The sequence below is a fragment of the Geospiza fortis genome, unplaced genomic scaffold (assembly GCF_000277835.1).
Source record: "Geospiza fortis unplaced genomic scaffold, GeoFor_1.0 scaffold112, whole genome shotgun sequence".
Classification (NCBI taxonomy): Eukaryota; Metazoa; Chordata; class Aves; order Passeriformes; family Thraupidae; genus Geospiza; species Geospiza fortis.
In genome coordinates, this window is record NW_005054298.1 from 16,719,033 (window position 1) to 16,727,251 (window position 8,219).

General features: G+C 37.9%; 1 protein-coding gene across 5 annotated transcripts in view; it reads left to right on the top strand.

Moving 5' to 3' along the window:
• CSRNP3 (cysteine and serine rich nuclear protein 3) overlaps positions 1–8,219 on the top strand; it is a 65,396-nt gene that overhangs the window by 26,377 nt on the left and 30,800 nt on the right. The window contains exon 1 of one of the 5 annotated variants that reach the window (XM_031058544.1): positions 56–184. The exons of the other annotated variants lie outside the window; for them this stretch is intronic. The gene's annotated coding sequence lies outside the window, so the exon portion shown is untranslated. Of the gene's footprint in view, positions 1–55; positions 185–8,219 lie in introns of those variants that run through there. 5 annotated transcript variants of the gene reach the window in all.

Here is an 8,219-nt window from a genome sequence, read left to right on the forward strand (position 1 = left end):
CGGGGCCCGGCTGCCTCCGCGGCTGCCTGCGCTGCGGGCGGGGCCGGGGCCGCGCGGCCCGCGCGCTTTGGCCGTCGGAAATGTGCTTTGGCTTTAAGGGCATCATTTTCCATTCGCAAATATCGCTGATACCTAAGCGAAGGTGCTTTGCAGTCCCTGCTTTAAAACGGTTCTCCTATAAAAGGTAATTTTATATTACAATCCTGATACAGCTTGGCATCTCAGAACGCAGGCCTGTTCGCGTTTTAGACAATAGATCAGAAAGGATATGTGAAAATACTTTTTCACTGTACTTATGTGCAGCTATTAATTTATTTTACAGAGAACCCTGGTAATATCGCAGTAACACCTGCAGTATGTACTGAAAGATTGGATGAGATAACACTGAACATGTCACTCTATGCTAATTTAAATGGAGAATATACAGCAATATACAGTCATACAATTATCATATAATTATTATATTCATCTAAAATGAGTATGGTGGATTTTAAATTTAAATTTATGAGGTGGTTAGGTACTTACAGTAAGTGCATACAGAGATAAAATTAACAGTGTGCAGTAAAATAACAATAGGAGCGTCTCTACAGAGCAACATTCCCACTGTTACAATGGAATCACAACTTTGAAATACACCTGTCTTGTCTATATATATAGGAAAGAAACAATAAAACAAACGTATTTTCTGTGGATTAGGCTCTTCATATTCTAAAACACTCCCAGGGTCAAGTTTTTTAAGAAAGCTTAAAGAAAAAATCCCTGAAGCAAAAAGGTGTTCTGTGTTGCTACCAAGTAATGGTAATTTTAAGACATACTTTTCTTTACCCCATCTAAACTCTATTGAAGCTGTGATTATGTAAACATTTTATGCTGCAATTTGAATGGTGGCTGTTGAGTTTCTTTTAGAATCATTAATAGAACCAAATCCTTATGTACGTATCCGGCATTTTGGAGACAGAGGCGTGATTTTGATCTCTCATGTTACTGGAGTTTTGTGTTAATTACACTATATCAATTTACTTCTGGATCTGAGGAGCCCAAATCTGGTGTGCAGTGTTTTGGTTTGAGGATGCAGTGGTAACTGTGTATCTTAGATTTTTGGTCTTCATTGTTTACCAGAAAGAGGAATTTACATTTATCTTGCTTTAGACAGATGCAGTAGTTGACTGAATGAAGTTTAAGTTCAATATAAATTGAAGACATGTAAGTCATGGTTTAGAGTACACAGTGGCAAATGTTTGGAAACTTAATTCCAAAGCTTAAATATTTTCCCTGAGATAGCAACAGATGATTGTCTCATCTAAAACTTTTGCTTGCTCTTAAAATGTACTTCTAGTAACTGAACCTTGACGTTTAGAGATGTTTTCCCTTTGAACAAGCAGGTGGAAAGTCAGGCTGAAGCAAGGCAGCTATAATAAAATTGCAGCATTGGTAAAGATGTCTTAAAGATACATTTACATGCAGTCTGTTAATATCTCTTTTTTCTCTTGCTCTGGGCTGGACATGATGCTGAGAAAAACTGGATTATAGATGTACCCTTTCCTCAGTAAAATATCCCCAAACACCATCACATCTTTAAAATGCTGATACCACTTAAAGTCCTACCAGTGAGTTTTGATCACTGTTGCTTCATTGCTCTTTTCTAGGCTTTTTTGACCCTGGAAAAGGGTTTGAGTGTAGATAAAAAACAGAAACGATTTATCTACAAATGTACAGAAAACAAAAATATTTACTGGGTTAAAACAGCTCTGGGATAAATAGCATGTCTTTAATTTCTACATCTCTCCACAGATATGGATACAGTATTCTAATGAAACTTGTGATAAATGGGAGATGTGAGTAATTTATAAAAAAAAAAAAAACAAACTGGAAAATTGTAGCCTTTTTCTTCCCCCACATTTGCATGTAATTCTTTCCTACAGCTCCCCTATCTCTACACCCACCCTACAAAAAAGAGGTTTGTATTTTTAGCACCTCTGCTTCAGTTTTCCATTACTTCAAATAATTTTTCCACAAAAAAAAAAAAAAAAGGAAAATGGGAAAAGGAGTAAAAGCTTGTATTGCTGTAACAATTTGATGAAAAATTCACTTAATACATGTAAGTGGACAACTTAAATATTGTAAAGTTAAGGATAAAAAGAAGAGGAGCTGCTTGATTTTTTTAAGGTTTTTCTATGCTTAAACGCCAAAATATAAGCAAGGATACTTCTTAGAAACTAGCATCCAAATGCATTGGACAATTTGCATTCAGGCTTTCAGATGAAAAGATCCATGGCTGTTGTTTAGTACTTTATAAATAATTTCGTGGAATATATAAGTTGAAGTCCTGATTGATTTGGGGCTGGTTTGTATCCTGGTCTTCCATAAGCAGCAGGGATTTGCATATTTATTCCATTGTCTAATGTGAAGTAGGAAATGTGGGCTGCAGAGTATGGAGCCTGACCCTGATCAGTCGTTCTGAGGGATACAGGCAGGAGCTACAACATCATTTACCGATGGCAGCTTCTCCTTCTCGTGTGGTTGTTGGATTTTGATGAGGAAATGCAAGCAGCGATACCATTATGTAGTGGGAGGCTGCAGAGTAAATAAGCCTCTGTGGTATTTGTAGCTCTCATTAGCATGCTGCCCCTTCATTACATTTATTTATTCAATTCTGGCACATCATTTCTGTGCATGCCTATAAGGAGGTGATATTTTGGCCGTGCTGCCGGGGGATGGAGGCGGTGGGCCGAGCCCGGGCTGCGGGCGCGCTGCGGGGCCGGCGCTGTGTGTGCGGCGGGGCCGGAGCGGCCCCAGGCCCTGCTGGGGACCCAGCTCGGGAACAAGGCTTCCCTCTCTAACACATCTGCCCGGGCTGCTGTGAGCGGGGCCGGGCTGTGCGGTGCCCGTGGCCTGTCCCACCTGAGGAGCTCCTGGCTGCTCCTCCTGGGATGATGGAATAGGCTGACACGGTGCTGCTGCAGGAGGAGGTCGGGCGTTTGGAATAGGGATATTATGAACTTCTTAGTGATTTAAAATCTGTTCTTTGTCACTATTGAACAGAGTCTGCTTTAAATGTATCATGAATGTGTTAACAAGGAAGCTGGATTGCAGATGTTTTAGTTGCACTTCCTAAGCGATAGCCATCTCTAGTAAATGCCATTGTGTGGGGGTGATAGGGTAAACAAAAAATGCTGAAAGCCACAAAATGTATTTGTTAATTGTTTTTAGAGTGGACATCGAATGGTAGCACTGCTTACTTCCAACATGGACTGTGACAGCTGAGCAGGCTATTCTCAAGCAAACATTTTAAACTTTTAAATATTTTATTTTAGGGGCAGGGAGGGAAATCCCACGACTCGGGGGGGAATTGACTCCTAGAGTTGCCATTGTTCTCCTGTCTTGTACCAGAGTCTTTATGGAAGAATTCACTTTCAGAGTAGACAGAGGTTTAACTTTGTAGCTTTCAATTAAATTGCTCAGTTGTTTACTATTATGCTTCTCACCTACTCTTGCTTCTAAACAAACATCTATTCATTAATAAAATGGAAAAGCGGAAACTGCACAGTATTAACCTTTTTAGCTCCTTTGGAAAAGACAGGGTGATCAGAGATGTAATAAAGCGAAATACATCAAATAATAAAAAGAACCCACTTCAGGTTGGAAGTGTAAGCCACATACCTTCACAGCAGTGCTTTCAGGAGAGCGTAGGGCAGATAATTAATTTTGTCCCAGCAGACTCCCCTGGCTGAAGTGGTGCTGAATGGTCATAAGGTGCTTACAAGTCAGGCAATGAGATGGCAGTGGGCTCGCTGCTCAGCTCCTATTCATCATTGTCTCAGTGACAAGAGTGCCTTGGGAATTGCATGGGAACATGCTTGTTATTAGACCTGCAGCTCTTCTGTCAGCTTTCTAAGGAAGTTTTCAGCTTTGAATTATAAAGGGAACTGAAAAGAATTCTTAGACATGTTTATTAGTATACAAGTCACTACAGGCATAAACCAAATTTTCTTTAGCATAAAAAAAAGTAAAGAGAGTCAACATTCAGTTTTAACAGCTGGGAATGTAATTTCAGGTCTGTCTTACTGTGCTCTGTCATGTTGTGTTAGCACCACGGGCCCTTCCTTTGGGTGCCTTTGTGTTGATTATGTACAGGTGAGTAAGGACCTCTGGGGAATTTTTGCTGGCCACAAATATGAAATTACTATTGGAAATTTTGCCAGTAATTGAATATATGCTTTTAAAATAATTTTTGAGGTTTTCAGTTATTGAAAATACAGAGAATACTACTGGTTTACAGAGAAACGTTTTACTTTATTGATTATGCATATTTTGTCCCTCTTCATAAAAAAAAAAAATCTCATTCTATTGACCATGGTCACTAAATCTGAGACTTTGAAATCTTAGTGTGACTGATCTTTTTGACTCATTTTGTAAGGAAATTAGGTTTGTGCAGTTATGCTTTCTCTGTGCCTGTCATATTGTTCGATACGTCTATCATATTTTCCTAATTAGTTTTTTTAACCTGTTAGCTCGTATCAGCTGAGCTTGAAGCAGAAGCAGTTAATCTTCTTCAAGTATTGTGCAAATGGGTGGTGAGATGGGAAAGGCAGATTGCTAGTTCACACCAGTAAAAAACAATTTGCACTGTGGCTAAGACCCTGATTATCAAAGTAACCACATAAAGCCCAAACACCATGACCCTGGGGAAGAGCATCAGTGAAGCAGCCCTCATACTGGGCCTTGGGTAATCCATCCAGGAGAGACAAATCCATAAATAGTAAAGGTCCACTCGTTTCTCTGATTTTTTCTTCTTTTCTTTTTTTTTTTTTTTGAAATTCTTCTCATTTTTAGCTGATAGCTGAGTAGCTTATTTTTACCTTGTGTCCTTCTTAGAAGATTAGGTCAACTGTCAATTCCTTACATATATGTCAGTGGCAGAAGACGACTTCACGGTTGTGTTGTATGAATTCACTGTTTCCTGCATTCAGTAATTTGTTGTGTATGTTAAGGGGGCTTTTTTTGGATAATTTCCCTCCTCAGTGTTTAATTGTGAAATAAGATTATTTCTAAAAATATCCAGCTTTAAAAAAAATAAATGTATTGTTTTTCAGAGTTAAATAGATACACCATGAATGGTGCAAAGTCAAAAAGCAAATCCTAGAAACAAATAGCAATTTTACATCTTCTATTTTTGTGTAATTTTTTTTGTGGACTTGAATATATACTTAGGACTGTCTTGGGTGTGCATGAAAAATGCAGATTGTAGCATTATATTTTGGTTGTACATTGTCCTTGATCTAGATAGAAAGCTTGAATTATTATAGCCATAAAGCTATTTTTGAAGATAGCAATTTCAAAACATCAGAGCCTTCCAGTAGATATTAATAATTTATATTTTCCAGTACGAATAGTTTTATTGACTTTATTGTCTAGGGAGAAAGATGCACTTAAACTTATTTTTACTAATTTTGGCTGTACTTGTAGCCAAGCCTTGAATGAAGTCATGATTTTACTGTCATGCCATGGAGCTACATTCATTTCATTGGTGGCAATTGAATGTTGGCTCCTGGTGACCAAATTTTTTTTTGTTTTTAAGGGCCTGTTTTATTCTTCCTCAGATACTTCTGCTGATGAAAATAATGTGTTTTCTGATATTTTCCTAGCTGTTTAGTTTCGACCATTTTCTTTCAGCTTTATAGTAAAAAATAGCAACAGAGTTTTGAGCTACCAAAGAAGCCAGTCTGTAACTTTACATGACTACTAATAGCTGTGCCAAATATTTACTTGGTGTCTTTAAAATATGCACAGCACAGATTTTATTAGAGAATTGGGTTAATTATGTTCTTTCTAATGTCAGCATTTATTAAAAAGATAAAAACAAACTGTTATTAGAGATTTTTATGCTTTCAGTGTTTTAAAAAAAAGAGAGAAGGAAAAAAAGGAAAAAAATTTAAAAAACCCATCAGTCAAAAATCTTTTGATTGGTTCCTTATAAGCCATTTGATGCAAAGAACCAAGATCATACAATAAATTTTAAATGTCTTGTTGCTGAAGTCCAAAGAATATAATCTGACTGTTGAAGTACTGGGGCTCCACACTCTTTTTCATGTGTTCCCTCACTGAACCTGGAAACTCCTGGAGCACCCAGATCTGTCAGTGCTTGCACAGGAACAGTAGAAGGTATTCCTGTAGCTGTGCCTTTTTTTGAGTGGATGTGACAAGGCAAAGGCATGAGGTTGGTCAAAATCATCTGCCAAGCTGAATTTGAGCGCTGAAGGGAGGAGAGTTGAAACAGTGTCCATTAGGGAACGTGCTGAGCATGTCTGTTGTGTAACGCTGCAGCAGCACTGAAACGCAAATGGCTGCTGGCTGAGCACAGGCAGGTCCTCAATATCACAGGATTTGGTGCATAATAAGCTGAGACCCTTTTTCATGCCACTTCTGTGGTGAGTTCTTATTATCAACATTTGTTAAAGCATAGTAAGCATGTACGTTAAATGTATATACGTAATTAAATTTTACCAGTGTATGACAGAAGAACACCAATGTTAGAAGAGCAACAAAATTTTCAGTTAAATAAAGAATAATTACTAAATAGCATAATTTTTCTATCTTATAACCCTCTACTGTGTATTTATTTTGATATCCAAAGAAGTGTGTATTTACACTTCCTAGGTGCCTGTTGAATCTAAAGATGTATTTCACAGGGGTGCTGCAAATGGTCTGTGTTAGGGCAGTGTTCTGCTCCACAGATTAGTTCTGCTCAAAAGCTGTGTATATTAGTACAGCTGATCTGCTTTTGCTGCTTGTGCTGCTTGTTCAAAGTGAGCTGAGCTAATGCAAAACCTTAGCTATCTGTTCAGATACATAGCACAGATGAACACCACTGAATGGTAACACTCAACTTTGAGGACGCCTGTATTTCTGTATACCACCTTCTTTATAACTGGCCTCCAGTGATCATGACAGAGCATGACTTTGCTATTCCATTTATATTTCTTTTAAATAGTGAAGGAAATTTGAAACCAGTATTTTTGTCTGAGAGAGTCCCACTTCTGTAGGAAAGGAATCTTTTCATAACCTTTTGCTTCAGTCCCTTCTCATGATTTTTTCTTTCTTCAGTTTTGCCTCTTTCATTGTGGTGTTACTCGATCTGAATTACCATTTTCAAAACCCAACTAATTTAGGCAATTTTTCATGTTTTTAGGCACATCTGTGACATTTCTCAAAATGTCTCTACTAAGAATTTCAAGTCTTTTCAGTAATGTTCTTTGGAGCGAGAATGCTTTAACTATCATTGGTTTTTAATGCAGATAAAACACTTTATCGCTTTCTCCTTTTTAAATATTTTTGCCAAGTTTAGACATGTGGAACATACATATGTAACTTGTAATGAAGATGAGAGAAAATAGGTAAAAAGCGAGAGAGTGAGAGTAAGCTTTTCATGTTCCCTCTCCAGAAGAAGCCATTTAGAGGTCAGAATAGCCAGCATAATTGATTCCTGCCAGAGGCAGTATGAGTTTATATCTTTACCCTTGACTTGACTTTTAGCCTATATTTGTTTAGCCATTTAAATTGTTGTAGCCATTTCTTCCGACCATGCCCTTGGCAGTCTCACTGTTGACACTTTCACTACGCTTCCTCTGCATTTGAAGTCATAATGCCTGGAAATACTTTTGAAAGAAAGCATGTAGGCTACAGCTACATACTGTGTAACTCTAATCCCAAGAGCTAAAGCTTTCTCAATTAAAGCAAGCATTGTGTAATATAAGGTGTATTTCCTCACAGGGAAGTTCTGACTAGATATTGAAATTGTGATTTTGATGTTACGTTGGCTGGGATATGCAAATGTAACGCTTTAAAGATGTAATTAAAGCTTTTAGAGAGAAAAGTTGATTTTAAGGAGTCCAAAAGATGAATTAAAGGAATTCAGTTGCCTTTTATTGAAGGGGGGAGAAGGGGGAAATTTATGTTCAGAAACAGAATTTTGGTAATTAATAAGCCAAACTGTCATTCCCCCAGAGATCCTATTATTGAATACATCTGCTTTGTGTATCAAACATTTCTTTTTGAAGTGTTTTAGAATTGATCATAATCCCATTGTATTTGAAGACAAGGCAGAATTACAGAGCCAGCAAAGCTCCTCTTTACTGATGCAGAGGTGCAAGGTGTAGGGAGGAGTGCGTGTTTCCTAGCAGTGTGGAGATGGCTGTAAAATTCCCTGTCCTTCCACAGGC